This window comes from Protopterus annectens, chromosome 9.part0 (genome assembly GCF_019279795.1).
Source record: "Protopterus annectens isolate FY-2018-M chromosome 9.part0, PAN1.0, whole genome shotgun sequence".
NCBI lineage: Eukaryota > Metazoa > Chordata > Ceratodontiformes > Protopteridae > Protopterus > Protopterus annectens.
Genome location: NC_056743.1, coordinates 1,827,742,004 through 1,827,759,271, shown reverse-complemented (window position 1 = coordinate 1,827,759,271; position 17,268 = coordinate 1,827,742,004).

Here is a 17,268-nt window from a genome sequence, read left to right as displayed (position 1 = left end):
ATTATTCTGGACATCACTTATGACTTCACTACAGGTATGCAATAGTACTGTCAACAAATGTGACAGTTGGTTGGTGTACATATGTGTATGGACCTCTGTAATACTCAGGGACTAATTTCAACAGTGACAGGGACAAGGCAATGACAAATCAGGGACAATCACGGACACTTCTACAATATTAGTACTATTAACTTGAAACGTGTTGACAGATTCAGAGCCATATGTATTAATACTTATTTTCTGCAGTTAAAAGCAATTATTACTCTTAATAATTGTCATTAGTAATTCAAGTGTCATTTAACACCCTTCCTCCAAAGGTCATTGGTTTTGTGAGTGATTAAGAGGTTGGCCAGTTATTGTGCGAATGCTCTGCCCATTGGTAGGATTGCCACATTTTCATATGTACAGGATGGGATATATTCTGGACACACCAGATTGTTTAGGACAACACATACCCATGGTCAGTACAGGGTTTAGAACATTCATTATTTTCCTAGATGAGAGCCTATTCCTGTAGCACTTTAGTTGCTTATTCTGTTTCTTGTACGATTTACGTATTTTACATCCAGAAATAACTCTTTTAGGCAACTGTTACATGAAATATGGTACATAGTTATTTCCTACAATCACAGGACATTTGCCATTGTATCATTCTTGGTCAGGACACACCTACCCAAACAGTGACTGTCCCTCACACAGTGGGTCAGGAGGTACCCTGCTTATGTCAGTGCCTTAATCACCCTATTTCCAAGTGCCACTATGTTCTATGTACAATATATTCTCTCGATACTTTATGTGGAGAGATGTGCATCACGGGCAGGTGTTTGATCCTGGGTAGTAGGTTCTGCATGACCGTCTAGAGGCTGAACAGTCTTGTGCACCACTACTGCACATACAACCTCTGTCCAGATGTCTACAGGACTGGACATTATGTCGTGATACCAAGTCTGATGTTTACACAGGATACTTATCCCATGAGGGATATCCAAAAATTGAACAAGCCAATAACCGTCCATTCTTTTGCATTTATGAAAATGTGTTAGGGTTTTACATGCAAGGGATACATAGTTTGCAATCCTGACACTGCTTAGGGTGACACTGCCTACTACATATGAGTAGTGGTCACTATGTGTAGATATGGCTGCGCCAAGCTATTAGGCCAAGTATGGCTGGATTTGGTGGACGTTCAGGAATGGGGGCAGGTTGTATGCTGTAGAGGAGATGATGGGTATTCAATTATGCATCCAGGTGTGTTACATTGGGATGGCCCAGTTCCGTCCAGACCATTCTGTGTGTATCTGCCGGTGACGTTTCTGTACATGTGTATCGCACATTTTAATATTCATATGTTTGTGTGATTGTGTTCTACAGTATGGCCTGTCAGGTTGTATTGCGGATGTGTATGCTTGTTTTTGTGTTTCTTTCTGATTCACCCGCTGCTCCCTCATACACCTCCAATTCACCTATTGTGCATCCAACACAGTCTCGCCTTTGTGGATTATAACATTACCCACCCACCCCACACACACATATTCCAGACACTTCATCCATCCCTTCTTTGGTTGACGGCCCATGACACGGTCAATGGAACACATTGCATACACTACATATGTCAGGTACCTGTATGGATGTGAGGACTACCCTGGCATTTTTCACCTTCCACATGCTGTACATCACGCATATAGGTACACGCAAATACTTATCTTTCATGACATGGTAGGTACCCCGGGTAATACCCGTTCAACTTTGACACATCCTGACAAGAACGGCTTGGACCGCATATGGGCAGATTTTAGCCGAATGCTCTGACCATTGGTAGGGTTGTCACCTTTTCATATGGCCAGGATGGGATATATTCTGGACACAAATCAGATTCTACAGGGCAACACATACCCATGGTCAGTACTATGGATAATACTTTTATTTTATGCCTACATTTTAGCTTATTGTTGTAGCAGTTTATATGCTCCTTCTATTTCATTTACTTGCTAATTCTATTTCTTGTAACTTGTGGTATGTTACATATGGAAATAACTATTGTATGTGATTATTACATGCGATGTGGGACATAATTATGTCATACGGTCGCAGGATATTTTACATTTATAATGGTTTTGGTATGGACACAACTGCCCAGCTGTGTACTATCCCTCACAATGTGGGACAGGTGGTAACCCTGACCATTGGGCTAGACGTAGCTATTGGCGGCACGCTAACATGATGCGTTTCACTTCCACTTGGTATAACTATCTACATTGCATTAGAATACGGGCACACGGTTTTAAATGTCATTTGTTCAGGGGATGGAGACTCGATATTCGCTAACGTGCATTTGTGTTTGCTTCTTAATTTTGTGTTCGCAAGAACTGTCTTGCAAGCTTTGTATACATTTCAGTATCCACGGACACTGACAGGTGTGATTACTATTGCAGGCAGATTGTAATATTCAGCATTTTAGGTTGCACGTTAACAGCCGACATTTCCACGCCTCCGTGCGGCACTTTGACATGCCCCATGCACTCTGACTCATTTCCTATGCACGTGGCTGTGGCGGCAGCACACCTTCATTAATATGCATATGGCACTACAGCACCATCTACATGCCGCACGGTTGGCGCAAGCCTAACGCCGGCCTTGCGCCGAGCTTCATGAATCCCGGGAGTGATGTAGCTCCAGACATAATTGTACTTGAGGATACAAGATTCTTAACAAGTGAAGAAAGATTACAAACAGAAAAATTATGGGGTGGAAAGATAATTTGGAATCTGGGAAATGACTGGTGCTCTAGAATAAGTGTATTGTGTAGAAATGCAGTAAATTATTAGCTATAACTTTAGTAAGAATGGGAAAATTAACTATTGTGGATTTAAAATGGAAAGAACAAGTATATAGAAGCACAAAAGTTTATTTCACCAGATTCTAGATTATATAGTAATAAATATGAATATTATCGTGATGGGAGATTTCAGTTATGATATAACAGACAAGCATAAAAAGAAAGGAAATGATGTAAGAAAAATGTTAGAAGTTATGGTAAAGTAATACTTTGGAATAAGAATTAATGAGATTACAGAAGGGCATTTACAGAATTGAAACAGATTATTTCCTAATATTAGAAGGATTAACTACAGGAGAAGGAGAGATAACTGAAATAATTTTGTCTGATCAAACAGATAGGAATGCATAAAAATATGCAAGGGAATAAAAAAGTTAAATGAGAAAACGTGGGATGAAGAATAAAAAGATTAATAATATAGTTATAGAAAGAGCATATTACTATGAGAGCATGTGAAAAAAGTAGCCAAACTAAAGTATAGGATAGTATATAAGATGCATTGAAAGCTTTAGAAAATAACAATAGAGGGTATTTTGATAATGAATAGGAATTATATCGAAGGACTCAAGTAAAAAAATAAAGAGTTGTTATTCAAACAAAGATATTTCTTGAAAGCAAAAAAGAGAAGAAATATTGGCATATTTAAGTAGATTAGTAAATTAAACTAGTAGTCTGAGAGAAATGAAAAATATAAAATGAGAAATAGAACGAACATAGAAACAAACTGTGAATATTGTAGCAGAGTATGTATAAGAAAAGTTTAAAATGAGAAAAAATTGAAAATAATACAGTAAGTAAAACCATTTTCAGAGGAAGAAAACGCATTAGAAAAGGAAATTTCTGTATATGAGTTAGATAAATTATTAGGACAAGTAAATATAAATTCAGTTGCATGACTCAGAATAAGATATGAAATTTATACAAATAGGATATGAAATGTATACACATTTAATGAAAGGCAAATGGCAACAAATATTTTTTAAAGATTTCAAATGAATGGCTAAACAAAGGTTTCATGTAAAAATAATTATGTAGCATAATACTTAAATGTATTTGGAGGAAAGAAAACAAAAGGCGATCAAAAAACTGGAGACTAATAGTACTGAATAATAATGAGTATAAGAACTTTATGAAAATAATACAAAATAGATTTGAAACAAAGATGGAAAGTGTTTTGAAGGACAGTATATATAGCATAAAGGAAAAGGGATATTAAGAATTTTTAGTGATAGTGAGAGAGATTATGGATGATACTATGAATAGAAGAGCAGAAACTAAACTTTTATCGGAGATCTTAATAAGGAATTTTATACAATAGGACAAAAATGTGGGTTCCTATTACTTGATCGAAGACGCATTCTGTCTAATGCATTTTGATCGAATGTAAAAGAATGAAAAGGCAAGATAATGAAGCAGCTTTTAAGCAGATTCTTTCCCTTTGAAAGAATTGTTTGGCCACTTCCGTTACATTGCTGTTTTTGGCACTGTAGTGCAATCTTGGAGTTAGTATATTTAAGTAGGGGTGTGTGGGGGGCACAGCCCCTCTCATCGGGGGTGGGGGGGTGAAGTCACCATCTTTATGTAATGTTTCAAAAGTTGTTTTTTTTTTGGAAGAGCAATTTTTTTCCAAGGGAAAAAATCGCTGTTCTGAGGTTTCGACATTATAAGCTTTCGCTTATATGGGGTTGATTAATCATCACTTGCTTTTTTAAGCATTTGATGATGCAATATAGACCCCAAAATGTTATGGGTGATAATGGAAAAATACAATATAAGCAAAAATTAGGAAATTGAGTATGTTTGCCTATAGCAATAATAAACAGTCTAGTAAATAGTTATGAAAAGTGGAACATATATGGAAGGGTGTACGACAGGGATGTCTAATGAGTAGTATACTTTTTTGCTTTAGTTTTAAGTGTGATTTATGTGAAATAAATTACAAAATGAAGGAGGTTGAGTACACAATGCATGAAGGGTTAAGCATTGCAGTTTTGTTAACTTACGTAGATGATATTGTAGTAATTGCAAAAAACAAGGCTTGGATAATAGAATTAATATCTTGTCTAAGTGAGTATTTAGAAGCAATAGGGATGACTTTAAACAAAGAGAAAAGTAAAACATTCAGCGATGTTTTGCTTTTCTCTTTAGGTTAAGATAGGTGGAATACGTTTTGCAATGGCTGGAGTGTCTGCCTTAGGTATAAAAGCTGGAAACTAGAATGTAAGTTGGATTGAATGGAAAAAATAATAGAAGAATTAGAAAAAATTGTTTTCTTGAAAAGCATATAGATTATTGTTTAGGAAAAAAGTTAATAGCTTATTTGACAATTGTATTTGTGATGCCAACAATATTTGAAAAAGAATTGTTCTAGATATGCCATCATTCTTATAGAGTTCTTGATTAAATCTGGTAAAAAAATGAGTTTGTATGTAAGTTTGTATGTATTTGGCTCTCCACCAACATTACTAATGAAGTTATCATTCTCGGAGATGTTAACATTAACTGGTCCTCTATCCAATGCCCAACAAATCCTCAAAATATCAACCTTTATAACTTTCACCAGTTAATTGAGTCAATAACCAGACCTTCCAAAGACCATTCCTGTGGAAGCACCCTAGACTGGATTCTGGTATCACACCCTCACCTATTCTCAAGTAGTGGTACACTCCCTGACCCTCTCAGTGACCACTTTCTCACCTTTGCTCACCGTCACTCTACCTCTCCACAGCTTTCTCATACCACCATCTCTGTGTGCTCCTTAAAGAACTTCAACCAAAACACCTTCTCTGAATTATTGAAACAATTCAATTGGAGTCCCCTACATACACTACCCCTAGATGAAGCTGTCACCTATTTTAATATATAATTTCTAAACCTCCTCGACTCCTTAGCTCCACTTAGAATAAAAAGAATCAAGAACAAAACTCTCCCATGGTTAAAAAAAGATACCTTATCTACCATGCGCCTTCGCAATAAAGCCTTAAAAAGCTACTATAAAGACAAAAACCCAGCCTCCCTAAATGAATACAAAACACTCCGCAACAGAGTCAAAAAACTTATCAATTCTGATCGCAGATCCTACTATATTACCCTCCAAAATAATCATAAGACTAACCCAAAAAAGTTCTGGAATAGTATCTCCTCCCTCTTTAACCCTGGCAAAAAGGAAAACCCACAACCAGATGAAAATATTAGTGATACCAATCTCGCCTCCCAATTTAACAGCTTCTTTATTGATTCCATATCTAAATTAACATCCTCATTTTCTAATAACTCAACTCCTCCAGCTACAACTCCTACTTCCACTTCTAATCTTGAATGCTCATCCTCTGACCACCCTCCCTTCTCCCCCAAACCCATACCCATATGTACTATAAAAAAATTGCTTCTTAAATTAAAACCTTGCTCTAACGCTCCCGACAATATCCCTTCCTTCTTCCTAAAGACAGCTACTGAATCCATAGCCTACCCAATTTGCATACTTTTAAATCAGTCCATCCGAGAAAGTTATGTACCCCAAATTTGGAAAAAAGCTTACATCATTCCCCTCCACAAAGGAGGTAACAACAATGCCATTTCCAACTTCAGACCAATTGCCATCTTATCCCCCATCTCTAAACTACTAGAAAAGTGCATACACATACAACTGCTACCTTACCTCACCAATAATCACCTATTAACTCCAACACAACATGGATTTCGACCTGGTCATAGCACTACTACTGCTCTTCTCTCCTTCCTTGAAACTGTAAATAAAGCCAGACACTCCAACTATATTGTCTCTACTCTCCTCCTAGACCTTTCTAAAGCCTTCGACACCATCTCCCACTCCCTGTTACTCAACAAACTCTCTAACCTACACCTTTCCCCCTCTTGCATTAGTTGGTTTTCTAGTTACCTCTCAAATCGGCAGCAATCTGTTAAATGGAAGAAATCCACCTCCTCTTACCTCAACACTGTCACTGGCGTACCTCAAGGCTCCATGTTAGGTCCACTATTATTCAATATCTTCATTAATGACCTCCACCACAATATCCCAAATGCTAAAATAGTCCAATACGCTGACGACTCTACCATTATCTGTGCTGCAAACTGTATTCCCTCCTCAAAAAATAACTCAGGATGCCTTCACAACCACTGAAAAATGGATGCATGATAATCATCTTGCTCTCAATCCATCTAAAACCAAACTGATTCTATTCACACCATCAAAAAGCATAACTATTGACAAAAACTCCTTCCTCATAACCAGTCAAAATAATACATCCCTAGAAATTGTCTCCAATGTCAAACTGCTAGGAACTCTCGTTGACAATCAGCTCACATTTGATTCCCATATACATACAAACATAAAAAAAACACATCAGAAACTTGGTATGTTCTATCGGCACACACGCTTCCTCCCCCTTCTACCAGATTCCTCCTATCTACCACATACCTCATCCCCTCTCTACTATATGGTGCCCCACTACTAACCAACCTTAAATCCTCTACCAAAACAAAACTTTCTTCCTGCTACAACAAAATCGCTAAATTTGCCTCTGGCCATAGATCCTCCTCTCACCACTGTACTACCCTCCACAAACTAAATTGGCTAGAGCTCCCAAACTATCTTTCTTACACTCAACTAACTCAAGCTCATAAGCTCATCTTTAAGCCCTCACTATGCCCCTCTCTCTCCTCAGCCTTCACCATACACCATCCTAATAGACCCCTTAGAACCAACACTCAGAACCTACTTGAACTCCATAAACCTAACCGTCCAGCAGGTAAACTCTTACTTTCCTTTACCCTGGCCCGCCTCTGGAACTCCCTCCCATCACATATCCATATTACCAGCAGCCTTCCTATCTTTAAATCTCTCCTCCATTCACACCTATCTTCTCACTGGGAATGCTCCTGTACCCACCCTGCATAAATTCCTCCAGCTACTTCACACTCCTTATTCTATAATCCCTTCCCTTCTATAGGAACACTCCCACTATAGCCAACCACTTATGTAAATACTATCTGTGCATACCTGCTAACTAATATTCTTAACTAATACTTTCTCTCCTTACATTTACTATTGAATATAGAAATTAAAAATGGTAAACTTATTTGTTATTCTTGTATTGCAGTTCTGTTGCATTTCCTGTTTTCTTAATACTATCTCGTGCTTACATGTACTACTGTGATACTTATCAATCAGTAGATGTTATGTTCTACCTATTATATTTTACTTTAAATTAGATGTTATTTTCCACTTATTATAATTGACTTTATTCTTATTTGTATTTTTCACATTTTGTTTTTGACATTGTATCTTTGGAGCTTTTCTCCCCAGGACTCCATTGAAAATGGGCTCATTCGGTCCAATGGATTATCCTGGTAAACAAACTTCAAATAAAATTCAAAAAAATAAATAAATAAAGAGGAAGAAGGTTTAGGGTTAATTAACTCAGTGGCATATGCTACTTCACTAAATTAATATACAGTGTCAATGTGGATACATGTAAAGTATGAACATTTAGCTGTAAAAATGTTTAAGTATGAGTATGAAAAATTTGAGAGCATGGTAAAACATAGCAAAAGGGAAAAAGAATGCATAAATAAAGAGTTAAATATTAGCAAGAAAATAATATTAATCTGGGAAATAAAAACTGATGAAACAGAAAAAGAGAAAAATTATGGTATAAGACTATTATGATACAATATTATTATGTTAATCCATGAAAAAAATCGAACAGAAATTGCATTCATCCTCAAGTCTCGGTGAGTACCTTCATGAGGTAGACCCTCTTTTTTACAAAATCTTACCAAGAAGACACTGATATATAGACTGTATTTTATATAGCATATATCATAGACAAAAGTAGGTCAAAAATTAAAGAAAAGATAGCTGAGTGCACAAGACCCAGGATAAAAAAAAATCCCCGATCCTGGTATGCACACTGTCACCAGGATTAAAAAAAAATGACAGTGTAGAATCTTCAAAATACGGAAAAATTCCTACAATGGGATCAGGCCAGGCCCAGGGGCAGGATGGCCTATCATTGTAGAAGGAAGTAGCAGTCCACAAAAATCACAAAAACTGATGGGCCAAAGAAGAGCCATAAAGACAACATAGTGGACTATTGAGAATAAGAAAGAAATTATGTATTGTTACTATTATGCAAAAAAAAAAAAAAACAGATTTTCCAGACCCAAGATATACAAAAAGATTAAGACAGAAATTAGAAGAAAAGAAAAATACTTCCACAAGAAAAACTGTCAAAAGCTTCAAATTAAAATTTGTATTTGGAAAAAAAGCAACTGAGGAAGTACAAAAATATAAACAACAAAACCTAGAGATTTTTGAAAAGTATAAAAAAGAAATTGGGGCACAGGAAAGAAAGAGAGATTTGATATGGTACAATATTTTTGCAAAGTTGAAATCCATATTAATCAAAACAAAAAAGGCATCCCCAAAGATATCTGAAGAGAAATGCAGGCAAAGGAATCCATAAATGGAAAACTTTGCCATAAAAAAATAAGAAGACAAAAAAGGAACGTAGAAGAGAAGATTAGTAATGGAGAAGTTAAATAGATATAAACTGAGGTTATAGAGTACCTGCGAAGTGAAGGATTCAGTGTAGAAAATCTAACCCAGAAAACACCATAGCAGAATAGAGAAATGGACATCCAAATTAAGGAGAAATCAGTGGAAGAGGAAACAATGGATCAATTGTCATACAGGTTCATAGATTCATAACAGAATATATTTTAGAGTTTTTTTACAGGAAACCATGGAACAGGCAACTTTGGCAACTCTGATGCAGTCAGGGTTGAGGAGTGATAAGCCAGTGAGTTCACATTTGACAGAGCAACAGGTGACACAGGATGAAATTTAAAACAGTGTGCCATAGGAGGATGTTATATAACTTTCTATAGAATGCTTAAAGGAAAAGAATGTGCCCTCACTTTAGAAGAAGATGAGTTAAGAGAAGAGTTGCTTGATTTAATAGAGAGAGAGATATTAAGGTCAATGAAAGAAATAGACTGCAGCAGGTTAGTAAAATTAAAAAGTTAGAAGTTGGATAAAACAAATGAACACAGTAATTAAGACTGTCCATTGAGATCCATGCAATATAATAGAAGTAAACAGGATACGTTACTGTGCAGCTAAATTAATAACAGATACAATTTTACCACAAGAGCACAGGGTAGTGAGGACAAGGAAGGGGAGAAATCGAATACCATCATGGAGATACTGAATAGAGAAGCTATAAAACAATTAAGACAAGAAGTTTCACTGTTAGAAGAGTAAAGAAGAGGGAACAAATAAAAAAATAGTCATAAAGACAGACATGACAAAAGCAATGTTCAGTATTATAATGGATCAGGATTTATCATGCAGTATCGCAAATAATAAAATAAAAATACCAGCACAGGCAGAAAAACTTAGACATCACACAGATAAATATAAATCAAAAGTACAAAATAAACAACTTATTTGATAACCTAACAGAGTTTTATTGAGAATTGTGAAACAAGGTAGAAGGAATTGAAAGACCACCTAAAAAGAAGAAATAGAAACATTTTTGATAGGTATTTATGAAGTTCTTGTTGAACATAACAAACATGCTAAATGGATAGAAGAAATAAAAGAAAGAATAAGAAGTTCAAAGATACAGGATATGAAATGGGTTGAAGTAACAGCCAGAGAGATTGAAACAAAGTTAAGAAAAGCCTCTAATTGGAAAACCCCAGGCCCAGATGTAATACCTAACTTCTGGTTAAAAGAATTAACATCTTTGCACGAAGATTTAGCCATGAGTAAGAACTATGTATATGCACACCCTGAACAGACACCAACCTGCCTAACAACAAGAAAAGCAATGCTACTACTTAAGAGTGAACCTGCAAGCTAACCTAAAAATTATACACCAAAAACTTGCCTTCCAACGACATATAAACTATAGACTGGAATTGATGTCATTTTGACGAAAACTCAATTATGGCAATAAAACAAAGGATCCTTTGTTGTTAAATAAAGTCATAGTGGAGAACTGTAAAATGAGGAAGAATGGAAGTATGGCATGGGCTGACTACAAAAAAGCACTTGATAGTATCCCACATTCATGGATAAAAGAGTGCTTAAAAATGTATAAGATACTCCCTTCACTGATAAATTACATCACAGTGACCATGAAACAGCGGCAAACCACTTTGCAGTTAAGCCATGATAAAGGCCAAATTATTCTTCCAGGGATAAAATCAGAGGGGTATATTCCAGGGTCACTGTCTGGTCACTGCTGCTATTCTTCCTTGCTCTTAAGCCATTAAGCTGTCTGCTTAACATATTAGGTCATGGCTATAATTTGGAGTTAAAACTGAAAGCACAACTGCATGTAGTCAAAACTTTTCAGATGATATAAGAAGGTCATTTGGTCTTGATAAATGTGCAAAGGCAATCTTTAAAGCAGGAAAGCTGCAGCAGCAAGAACACATCAGTTTGGGACAGGAATGTGGTATAAAAAGAGTTGAGCAAGAGGAAGTGTATAAATATTGTGGAATTGATGAAGGATCAATAATAAAATATGAACTAATATGAATTAAACATAGTGAGGAATATTTTAGAAGATTTACATTAATCCTGAAAACAGCGTTAACATCTAGAAACAATGTCCAAGCTATAAACCAATTTGCTCTTCCTGTCCTACCTTACAGTTTTGGAGTGATTGACTGGCCCCAGAAGCTGTTGGATAGATTGGAAAGGAAAACAATAAGGATGCATCATGCTCCCCAAATGATTTATAAATATCAGTGTATACCAAGATTATATATTCTCAGTTCTGAAGGAGGAATGGGCCTCCTTGGAACTGATTACATGTGTAGATCTGCAATCATGGGACTCCACACATATCTGCTGACCTCACAAGACCCAAGCGTAGTGACAGTTTTGAGGCATGGAGAGAATAAATCTAAGATGACTTCTCTACTTAATTTAGCAGAAGCATATCAATGTCAAGCAAGAATGGAAATCAAACAAGAAGTAGATAAAAATCAGGCAGCAAATTAATTTGCCAAAAACAAAAAGAAAGAATATAAGGTGAAGGATCAGATGAGAAGGCAAGAAATGTGGAAAATGCATAAATATAGTTGCATGTATAGAAAACTTCGGGAAGAAACTCTTGTTGATTAGGATCAAATGCAGGAATGATTAAGGTGAGGCACAAAAGAATAAAGGTTAATACTGACCCAAGATAGTGACCTACATACATGTTGGTTTACAAAGTCCATTGAACATGTGGGAGAAACAGACAAATACAGGTTTTGTAAAACAGAATTGGAAACAGCTGCACAATTTGTTGCTCATTGTAACATAGTAATGGCAGAAGGACTGTATACTGAAACGCATAATAATATGGCAGGACTGTTGCACTGTGGTTTGTGCAAATATTATAATACTGAAGTAGCTGAAAAACACTGGAAACGAGCCACAAAGTATCACAGAAAATGATGAAGTCTATATCACATGGGATCACTCATTACCAACAGTTCAAAGGATAGATGTGAGAAAACAGAAGGACTGTATACTGAAAGGCATACTAATATGGCAAGACTGTTGCACTGTGGTTTGTGCAAATATTATAACACTGAAGTAGCTGAAAAACTGTCATAAACAAACTCTACAACAGAAGAAAGAAACTGTTGCAAAAAAAAGTAAAATCCCATGGTTGAGGAACTCCATGGTCAGCCTTAATAAGAAGCTGAGATCCCTCATAAAATCCTCCAAAGCAAGTTATGAAAACAAAATCGCCACTGATTCCAAAGACAACCACAAAGCATTATATAGCTATGTCAAGAATCTCAATGGCAACACTCAGATCTGCCCTGAGTTACAACACAATGGCACTAAATATACAGAACCAACTGATATTGCCAACATCCTGGCAGATAGGTTCAGTGCTAACTTTACCCCTCTCTCATCCCCTAAAGGGCCTATCTCTATACCAGAAGAATGCAAAGTTCTGTAATCACAGCTGCACAGATAAAAAACACACTCTCCAAAGCCAAGAACACAGTATCCATGGGACCTGACAACATTCTAGGCTGCGTTTTACATGAACTACAGAACGAACTGGCACCCCCATCTAAGTACCATGTTCAATCATAGCCTCACCTCAGGCTTTGTGCCCACTGAATGGTGCACAGCAATGGTTATCCCACTCCACAAAGGCGGAGCCACCATGGACCCAGGGAACTACCGCCCCATTAGCCTGATGAGCCTGGTCTGCAAGGCTATGGAACGTATCATCATGGAACTTATAAACAATGACATTGGTAATCTCCAAAGTCTAGACCCTACCCAGTACGGGTTTGTAAAAGGCAGATCATGTCTCCTAAACCTGATAGACTTCTTTGAAGCGGTCACCAAAGCCGTAGATGAGTGTAAGGTGGTTCACATAGCCTATCTAGATATTGCCAAGGCTTTTGACACCATCCCCCACTCTGGAATTATAGATAAACTCACTAAACTAGGTATAAATCCCTATGTCACAAGATGGGTTGCCAACACTGACAAAACCCACACTGTAAAAGTAGCAGACTCTAAATCCAACTTCAGACCAGTGACAAGTGGAGTACCACAGGGTTCAGTCCTTGGTCCTCTCCTGTTTGATATCTACTTCTCTGAAGTACAGGCTGACACAGAAGGTCTTTGGCTTACAAAGTTTGCAGATGACTGAAAACTAGAAGCCATAATCAAAACTCCAAATGATGTGGACATCCTACAAAAGGGCCTCACTGAGACAGATGCCTGGTGTCAAAGCCATGGCATCAAGCTCAATGCCAAAAAAGTGCATTGTCATCCCTTTTGGAAAAAACTCTGTACACATGAACTACCACATAGGCAGTAGTCTACTTAACACCGAAAGTGTGATAAGAGACCTTGGGACACTAGTAGATAGTAGTCTTTCCTTTGATAATCACATCATCACAGTAGTCAAGAAATCCTTCTACGTGGCACACCTCATCACAAAAGGTTTCTCATCCAGGAAAAAAGAGGTCATTGTTCCCCTCTATTCATCACTCATTAGATCCATTATAGAGTACAACGCCCCTTTTGGTATGTACCTCACAAGACATCTACAACAACTGGAAAGGCCACAGAAATACCTCACAAAATGGATTTACCGGCCTCAAACAATTGCCCTTTGAAGACCGTCTCAGAAAACTCCAACTTTACTCTGTCACATATCACCTACTCAGAGGAGATCTCTACCTAACATACAAAGCTATGTCAAAGCCAGAACTTTTGGGCATGCTCCACTTAAGAAATCACAATCCCTCTGAGCTACATGCTCCAGGGACCTAAACCTTGTCACCACAATAAACAGAACATGCTGGAGAGATAGATTCATGTCCCAGAGACTTCCCATACTCTGGAACAAACTACCTATCTATATCAAACAAAGCTCCTCATTAGCACTCTTCAAGAAAAATCTTGATGATTGGATGGGAGATAGGAAATTCACCATGGGGATCACTTCTTTGGCTCTGCTTGACAGGGGCACAGGAAAATAATTTTCTTGGGTGGCAAAAGCCAGGGTACCGTTTGGCTAGGCTTATATAGGCCCTAGGGCCAATAGCCTAGTACCTACCTATGAACCTATGAACCTATGAACACTGAAAATGAGCCACAAATTATCACATAAAATGATGAAGTCTATATCACATGGGATCACTCATTACCAAGAGTTCAAAGGATAGATGTGAGAAAACAAGATACAGTAGTCCATGAAAAGAAGACAAAAGTAGCACTGATAAATGAAATCATTACATACAGTGTCTTATGTAAAGTGAGTCATAAAATTTCAGGATTTGCATGCGGAAATGAGAGCAATGTGGAGAAAGATTCCCAGACAGTTCCAGTAGTAGTGCAGGTAACGGGTCTTATAAAAAAGAATTTGCAATCATATTTGGATATATTTCCAATACATGTAACTCCATATGAATTGCAGAAGGAGCCATTACTGAGCACATTGCGGGTGCTGCGAAGACCTCTTTTGGGTAAAATCAAAGACTGAAACAATGCTAATTTCATGAACTTTAATCATACTTTGACTAAGTATTGAGGTCCATTCCCATCATGGCATTACCAAACCCAAAAGACTTTTAGAAATTAAAAAGAGAGCAGCCTGGCACGATTGTCCCATTATTGCTTCTTCTCATTTTAAGTATTAAAACCTCTTATTGAATTGCTGGTGCTATTCCCTGCCCAGTATATGTGAAATTATCTCTCTGGCTCTTTGTGTTATGGCCACTTCAAAAATAAACCTATGAATCCTGTCCTGTATGTACTGTATTATATTTAAAAGACTGCAATTAACATTTCTAATTATGCTTGTTATTTATTTTGTGTGCATTAAGCATGAAATCTTAAAATGTTATTTATAATTTTCTTTTCTTTACATTTTTATAATGACTGTTTGTATATTAAGTTGTGAGCAGAAGCAGGTAGCCAACACAAACCATTGTGTACAGATCAAAAATCTATTGTTTACTAAGTCAGTTTGGTGGAAGGGAAAACAGTCTGGAAAATAGGTTCATAGGTAGGTACTAGGCTATTTGCCCAAAGGCATTTACAAGCCTAGCCAGAATGTGTTGGGTTTTGCTGCCCCCTTAGATTAGTTCCCTGTGCCTCTGTCCAGCAGAGCCACTGAAGTGATCCTTGGGGTAAACTTTCTGTTTCCCATTCACTCATCAAGGTTTCTCTTGAAGAGTGAACCCAGAGGCTCCCTTCACTCTGGAATAAAATCCCAGTCCAGGTTAGGCAGAGGCCCTCATTGACTCTCTTCAAGAGGAATCTTGATGAGTGGATGGGAGATCGTAGGTTTACCCGGGTATCACTTCTGTGTCGCTGTTAGACAGAGGCACAGTATACTAACCTCAAAAAGGGCATAGCAAAACTAATTTAAAATGGGTGGCAAAAGCCAAACACGTTCTGGCTAGACTTATAAATGCCCTAGGGCAGATAGCCTAGTATGAACCTATGAACCTATGAACCTATGAGTGTTAGTGAGAAGGTAGAGTGGAATCTTGTTCCAGAGCATGGGAAGTCTCTGGAACAGGAATCTATCCCTCCAGCATGTCCTATTTATTGTTGTGGTGAGGTTTAGATCCCTAGAGCATGTGACTTGAGGGGATATGGTTTTCTTTAGGTGGGGCATGTCCATCAATTCTGGGTTGGACATAGCCTTGTATGTCAGGCAGAGATCACCACTGAGTAGGCATGCAACCGAGTACAGCTGGAGTTTCTTCTGTCGAGTTGCATAGGACATCTGTTTGAGGCCAGTGATCCTCTTGGGGTGGTACTTCTGTGGTCTTTCCAGCTGTTGTAGGTGTCTTGTAAGGTACATCCCAAATGGAGCATTGTACACTATGATGGGTCTGATGAGTGATGCGTAGACGGGCACAATGACCTCTTTTGATCTGGATGCAAACCCTTTTGTGATTAGGTAGGCCACATAGAAGGATTTTCTAACCACTTTGGCAATGTGATTATCAAAGGAGAGATTACTGTCTACTTGGGTCCCCAGATCCCTTATTACATCTTCCGTATTAAGGGGGCTACCACCTATGTGGTAGTTTGTGGGTACTTTGTTTTTTCCAAAGGGGATGGCTATGCACTTTTTGGCATTTAGCTTGAGGCCATGGTTTTGACACCAGGCATCTGTCTCAGTGAGACTTTTTTGGAGGATGTCTGTGTCAGCCAGAGAATCAATTATAGCCCCTAGTTTGCAGTCGTCTGCTAACTTGGTCCGCCATAGTCCTCCTGTGCTTGCCTGTACCTCTGAGAAGTATATGCTGAACAGGAGGGGTCCCAGGACTCAGCCCTGGGGAATGCCACTTGTAACCGTTTTTGAGTCAGACCTAGCTCCCGCAACTCTTATCATGTGGGTTCTGTCCATGAGCCAGTTGGCAACCCATCTCGTGATGTCTATATGTTTATGTTCAGGCTGGTGAGCTTGTCTATAATACCAAAATGGGGAATGGTGTTGAAGGCCTTTGCGAGGTCTAGGTAGACTGTGTGGACCAGCTTTCCCTCATCTATAGCCTTGGTAACTGTCTCAAAGAAGTCCACCAGGTTTAGGAGGCATGATCTACCCTTAACAAAGCCGAACTGGGTAGGGCCCAGTGTTTGGATGTTCCCAATTTCTCTGTTAATGAGATCCATGATGATGCACTCCATAGCCTTGCAGACCAAGCTAGTCAGGCTTATAGGGCAATAGTTCCCGGGGTCTGTTGTGGCTCCACCTTTGTGGAGCGGAATAACCATTGCTGTGCACCACTCTCTAAGGGCATGTAGCTTGTGGAGAGGCTGGGTTTGAACAGTGTGTTTAGGTGAGGAGTTAGTTCATCTTTGAGCTCGTGTAGGATGCAGCCTGGGACACCGTCCAGTCCCA